Source organism: Urocitellus parryii, chromosome 2 (genome assembly GCF_045843805.1).
Source record: "Urocitellus parryii isolate mUroPar1 chromosome 2, mUroPar1.hap1, whole genome shotgun sequence".
Classification (NCBI taxonomy): Eukaryota; Metazoa; Chordata; class Mammalia; order Rodentia; family Sciuridae; genus Urocitellus; species Urocitellus parryii.
Genome location: NC_135532.1, coordinates 110396675 through 110403320, shown reverse-complemented (window position 1 = coordinate 110403320; position 6646 = coordinate 110396675). Strand labels below are relative to the sequence as shown.

General features: G+C 39.3%; 1 pseudogene; it reads right to left on the bottom strand.

Annotated features, from left to right (window-relative positions):
* Positions 1 to 2788: 2788 nt before the first annotated feature.
* LOC113195181 (small ribosomal subunit protein eS27-like pseudogene) lies at positions 2789 to 5943 on the bottom strand (annotated as a pseudogene).
* Positions 5944 to 6646: the final 703 nt, after the last annotated feature.

Genomic DNA, 6646 nt, shown 5'->3' with positions numbered 1-6646 from the left:
AAGAAATGCCAAGATGGTTGGAAAATTTATTTAAGTCCAAGAAAATAAAACAAAACCTTATGGAAGAAGAAAAAATTAGAACACAACAACAAACACAATTGAGAAAAAATTAGAATACAACAACAACAAATATTAAGAACTAAACTTAAAAATCCTAAGAAAAGTATATGTACTCAAGCTACTTTGTTTACAAAGATCTACACTCAAGATATCAGAACCATAAATTATGTAAACTGACACATTCACTGGTTAGAATTTTCAGGACTTGTTGGTCAACTGAACTCGAAATGGGAAGGAATTAAAGGAAAGGTGTATGTTAAATATCGTGAGGTAGATGAGTTGGGTAACTTCTCTGTAATTGTGTCTATTGAAATACAGTAGCTAAACTAAAGAAGAAATCATTTCAATTTTATCTTCTGGGATGTCTATAAGAAATCAAATGGAGATATCTACGAGTCATTGGTATAGATAGATCTGTGTTCATGTTTTACATGTAAATATAATATTATCTCCACTTTTCAAATGAAATGGAAGCTCAGCATATAATCACTTTCCACACTACATCACAATCAATAAACACTGGTATCAGATTATCTGACTTTGGATCATGTATTAATTGGCACATAATGAGGAAGTGGTGTGTTTGTGTGTGTGAGTGGCTGTGTGTGTGTGTGTGTGTGTGTGTGTATGTATGTGTATGAGAGAGAGAGAGAGGATCAGAGAATCCACTTTTAAAAACTCAGATGTCAGCTAAGGAAATCAAATGACTTTCACAAGTTGTGTGGAATGTCATGGGACCTGATGTTCACGTTTGGTTATGTTATTTTCATGAAATTCTCAGTTTCGATGCATTTTAACACTCATGTCCTCTTTGATTTGCTTTATTTTTAGCTGAACAGAAGACAGCTCCCATCAGAAGACAGCTAACCTATGCACATCTCCACCCAGTGGTCCACCTCCCTTCCTGTCTTCACTGGAGATGTTCTTGTTATATAGCCAGCTCCACCAAAAGTATGCCAAAGTCCTCTTCCCTTGTCGGGGGCCTAGCTGCTAGAGTAGTCTCCTCTTTTTCCCAAATTATTTGCATTTTCCTCACTGGTTCGTTTTTCATGAGCACAAAAATCAAATTTTAATAAAATAATTCCTCTATAAATTGCCATACAAAATAATTCTTAATGATAACTGGGAACAAAAATAAGCCCCACAACTCACACCCCAGGCGGGTTGTTGCCTGACCCACTTCATTTCAGTTTTCAGTTTTCAGGGCACCTACCTTGCTCCTGTCAGGGTCTTTAATGTTCTCCACATGTTAAAAACCAATAATCGAAGTTCCCTCCTCCATTCATCACCTACTCCATGTACCTACAGTTGACAACTTTTGTAAAACTCTTCCTTTCTTTGGCTCCATAGACTTGACTCTCTCCTGGTTCTCCTCCTCCTCCTGATGTGGCTGCTCCTTCTCAGGATTATTTAGGGCTTGCCTTTTGTTTTACCAGCCCCTCATTGTCACCAAGTGACAGTGTGTGGGACAGGTGTGTGTCCCCAGACCTCTGTTCTTTTCTATCTACCCTCAGTCTCTTGATGATTTCATATGCCTCATGCATTTAAATCCTATCTAAATGCTAATGCTTCCAAATGTATCTCAGGAGCCCAGACCTCTTTCTCAAATTCCAGACTTCTCTGTTTTTTCCTCCCAAATGCCTATTCTCATCTCTATTAGGTTGTTGAATGGGCACCTCAAATGCATTGTGTCCAAAATCAAGCTCTTCATTTTCAAGCTCCCAAAACTGTCTTCTCCCTGGTTTTCAAACTTCATAAAGGGCACCTCCATGTATCTAAAAACTCAAACAAAACCCTTAGCTCATTTCTCACTTCTTCTCTCTTAATAACAACAAACCATTAGCAAATCCTATTGATTCTTAAAAAAAAAAAAAAAAAATTCACCATCTCCGGCTCTCTATCCTGTCTAAGCCGCAGTGTCAATCGCTGGACAGTTGGTATGACCTCTGCTTCTATTTTTGACCCACTAAGTGTTCTCCACCTTGCAGCAGAATTACCTTGTAAATGCAGATTGGACCATGGTATTCATTGTGCAAAAGTTCTGGATGCCTTTTGGTGTCATTCAGTCCTCTCAAGACCTTAAGCGATTAATTCCCCTATAAATCCGTTCCCTTCAGCAACTGACACCCTCTCTTTTGCTCAAACTGCTCCTTTTATGCTGGCTTCCTTGCTATAATTGCAACTATCTAAGCACAAGCCCCTTGAGGCCATTGCTCATGCTGTATACTTAGCAGGCATGTTTTTGTCCTTAAAAATCTCATGGTTGCTCACTTACTTCAGGCACTGGTCAAATGTCCCTTCTATTCATTGGAATATAGAATGGGCTACTATAAGAGAGACCAAAATAGCAGTGACTTGAATAGGACTTACTAATAAAACTTATTTTGCTTTCACATATGAATCTGAAAGTTAGTGGTCCAACTAACTTTGGAAAAGTTATTTTGGGAGAGTGTGAGGCAATGCCACCTCAATACACACTGGCTTTTTTTTTTAAGTGAGAGAGAGAGAAAGGGAGAATTTTTTAATATTTATTTTTTAGTTCTCGGCGGACACAACATCTTTGTTTGTATGTGGTGCTGAGGATCGAACCCAGGCCACACGCATGCCAGGCAAGCGCGCTACCGCTTGAGCCACATCCCCAGCCCCTACACACTGCCTTTGAAAACTGTTTTTATGTTCTCCCATAATATTAGAGACTCAAACATTCAATCATGTGGCCCAGGCATCTTCAAAATGCAGCTTCCGTCTTGAGGTGCAGGATGCCTGCTGCATCTCCCAGCACCCGGCTCACCTTCTGGACACTAGGGAAGAAAACACGAAGGAGGCGCTGCATGTCATACCTACATAGGTCCCATTAGCCATACCAATGGCTAAGGAGGGTGAAAAATGTCCTCTTAGCCTTGTGGCTGTGTGACCAGCTAAAATTCAAGTGTCCTAGAACCAAAGTGAAAAGAAAACACAAGCAATAGTAAATAGTTTACAACTTTCATGGTACTGTGTTATTAGAGAGACTGTTCCTGACCTGCTTGTATAAAACCATCCTTCCTATCTCACTGGAAAATCACCTTTAATTCCCTTTATTTTTGATTATAGCACTTACAAATACCTTCACTATTATGTTGACTTGCTAACTTATTATCTGTCTTCCACCACTACAATGTAAGGTTCTAGAGGGCAAGAACTTCATCTGTTTCAAGCATGACATCCCCATGAATCTAGACACGCAATGGATACATTTGCGTGTGCATGAACTCCCTGCTTTCTCTCAGCCCCATGCACTTTCACACCCTAATCTCCGCCTGAACCTTCCTGGCACCCTTCAGTCTCACAATACCAGGACCTACTTACAATGCTATTTCAGGCATTAGCTCCCTGGTGGGGTCTGTAGATCTGTTAGGGTTCCCTTCTGCTAGCACACACCTAGCCCTGCACTGCTATCCTCCATTCCATCTCTGATTAGATGATACATTCCTTGAGGATAAAAAGCCACATCTTGTCTTTAAATCATGGACTTCACATTAATCAGCACTCTGACTGCTATTGACAAAAATTCACTTGAAACTACTTATAAAAACATTTTCAAAGCCAGTGTGTATTGGAGTGGCATTGCCTAATACTCTTCCAAAAGCAAGAAGACCCCATCCTCTCCCACCATGATCATTTCCAGGGGGATATGAAAGAGTTGGCTTTTCTATTTCTGGGAATCACTTGGTCATATTCTGTATGAGCCTGCAGTTCATTTTGTTCTTCTCTGTGTACCAAATTCTTTTCTTCTCTCTCAGATTAAAGGTAGAGGGAGAATATGACTCACAAAAAGTCACCCCCCAAAACTATGGGCAGCATTCTGGGGGAAAAAAAATCCATGAGGTTGCAATAAATCAAACATGATGTCTTCTGGGAAATATTCATTTAATAATTGTGTCAACTTTCTGTTTAATGTTGGTTATGAAAGACTGAGAAGAATCTGATTCATTAAACCCATCTCAAATGAGGTAATGAAGTTTTGATTAGATGTCATCTTCACCAACCATTTTTACCTTGAAAGACATCATGAAAGGAGTTGGATACCCTTCTCCCTTTGAAGTAGCAGCACAGGCTACCTGCCAAAATATGTGCATGTGTGTTGGGAATAAGGGGCTGTCAGTCCTGCTTAAAAATATTTAAAAAATTAGAAATCTGCCAGGTAACACACTGAACCTGAAATGTAGTATCTTAATGCTCTGTGATACTGTTTTGAATAGGCATATCGAGACAATGACGGAATGAAATTTCTGCTTCATTACTTATTTTTGAAGTTACAAAAATCAGATCTACCCTGCAGAAATACTTAATCTCTTGACCATGGAGCACCTACTGTAGCTTCTCACAGTCCTCATTCTTGCCACCCCTTATTCATGGGCTCAGATGGGCTCAGAACCCACTGAGAAGCCAGTGCTGTGGTGGGCAGGAGGGAAATCCTGAGAGCTAAACCGATCAAGGTCACAAGGAAGCTTGGTGGGAGGATCCTACCCACATAGGGTAGCAGGGAGGAAAGAGTAGTGGGCTCTGCAACAAACCATCAGGTTGCTTCTAATCAGCAAAGGAGAGTACACTCAAGGCGGACTCACAAATGTTTATTGTAGATCTCACTGAGAATTTTCCATGTGAATTTGTGTAGTCTAATTTTATTTGTGTAGAAAACAATATTCAGGGAGACATAGATACCTATTCAAAAGAGAAGATGGGGTCTACATGTTGATCACCACACTGACAGTGGTTACCTCTTGGAAAAGCAGGTCAAGTTTGGAGTTTGAGGGGATCCCATCAGGGCCAGAACAGTAGATACATTTGTGCTACTTGAATTTTGTAATGAGAATGTAGTAGTAAATTACTTCTGTGTTAAAAACAATTTTAAACTAAAAAACAACACATTCCTTATGATGGAAAATTTGTAGCTTTACTAAATGAACAGTCTCCTTCAACAAGGCAGGGAATAGTGACAGGATGTCATTATGTTTCTACTTCACCCTGCTATGGTTAAAAATAGCTGCCTTCCCTTATAGCTTGGAATTGTTTGAGCTTTATTTATTTCTTGTGATTAGACAAGTACAAGCCGTTTTATTAGATTAGCATGTTTTTGTAGAATTTAGCAATTCAAAACAAGAAAAAATACTCATATTGTGGTTTTTTTTTTGATCATACATTACAAAAATTGACACTTTGCTCTCCTGAAATTATATTTGTGGTCACCACATAGTCTGGATGCAAGCATCAGACCACGGGATTCATAATGTGGCAGCTGGATTTTATTTATATTTATGATTTTCCCATAGTCTCCCCCTACCCTACTCTTCACTCCTTTTTTCTTTTATATTTGTTCTTTTTTGATATACATGACAGTAGGGTATACGCTGACACATTCGTATAAACATAGAGTATATCTTATTCTAGTTGGGATCCCAGTCTTGCTTTTTCCCATAACTAAAACTTTTTTGAAAAACATCAAAATGGGAGATCATTGTTATATACCTTACAAAATCAAAAGTAATTACCTTATCTGGGTAGAGTAACCAAAATTACTGAACTTACAAGGCATCTGTGAGAAAACATAAATTCTGGAATTTGCATAGATAGTGTTGCTTTCTTGTAAATGAACAATCTTCTGTGAGTCTGGCCTTTCCTCCTGGGGGTTGGCACAACACTGTTGAACAACAGTTTTGGAAGCTGAGTGTCACAAAGAACCACTGTCAGGATATGGCTGAAAACTGTGGTAATCTTGTACCAACCTGGACATTTTACATCCATAAAATAAGAATTTGGACTTTGAACTAGCCATTTCTTTTTATGTTTTTTTTTCTTCTCCTCTTCCAAGCAAGGGTGTAGCAAATCCCTAGTCAAAGGCATAGTGATCCTTTGGCAAGCATGGTCCATCCAGATCCCTCAGGTGATCCAGTCTTGTGGTTGTAAACTGAGTCATGGGCTCAGATGGGCTCAGAACCCACCGAGAAGCCAGTGCTGTGGTGGACAGGAGGGAAATCCTGAGAGCTAAACCGATCAAGGTGACAAGGAAGCTTGGTGGGGGGATCCTACCCACATAGGGTAGCAGGGAGGAAAGGTTTGTAAAACCCAGGAAAATTTTTAATTGAACATCTCTTCTCTTCCATGCACTCCATTTATTTCAATGTCATTTATTCATTTTCATTTCTAAGGAAACTCTGAAAGTAAATGAAAAACAATCAGAACCTGAATTTCATTTAACATCAATATATAACTTTAGATCTATCACAGATGAAATAACAACAATAACTGCATATTATGAATTGAGGCGTCAGCCCAGAAGACCACATATTTTATGTAGGAGTTTACAGTGGAAACCGTTGAGACGCACACGCCACACGTCTCCAAGAGCTATCTTTCACAGTTGTATTTTGCCATTTCACAGGACAGTTGACTCTGGAGTGGGGCCTGGTGATCTTTTTCTGACACCCATTAATATATTTCCTCACTTCCTTGATTGAAGTACTACATACACTGATCATTGATTCGGAAAGTGGGGTGTGAATGTCCGATGAATTTTAAACAGAACCTTTAACACTTCATTCTCTTC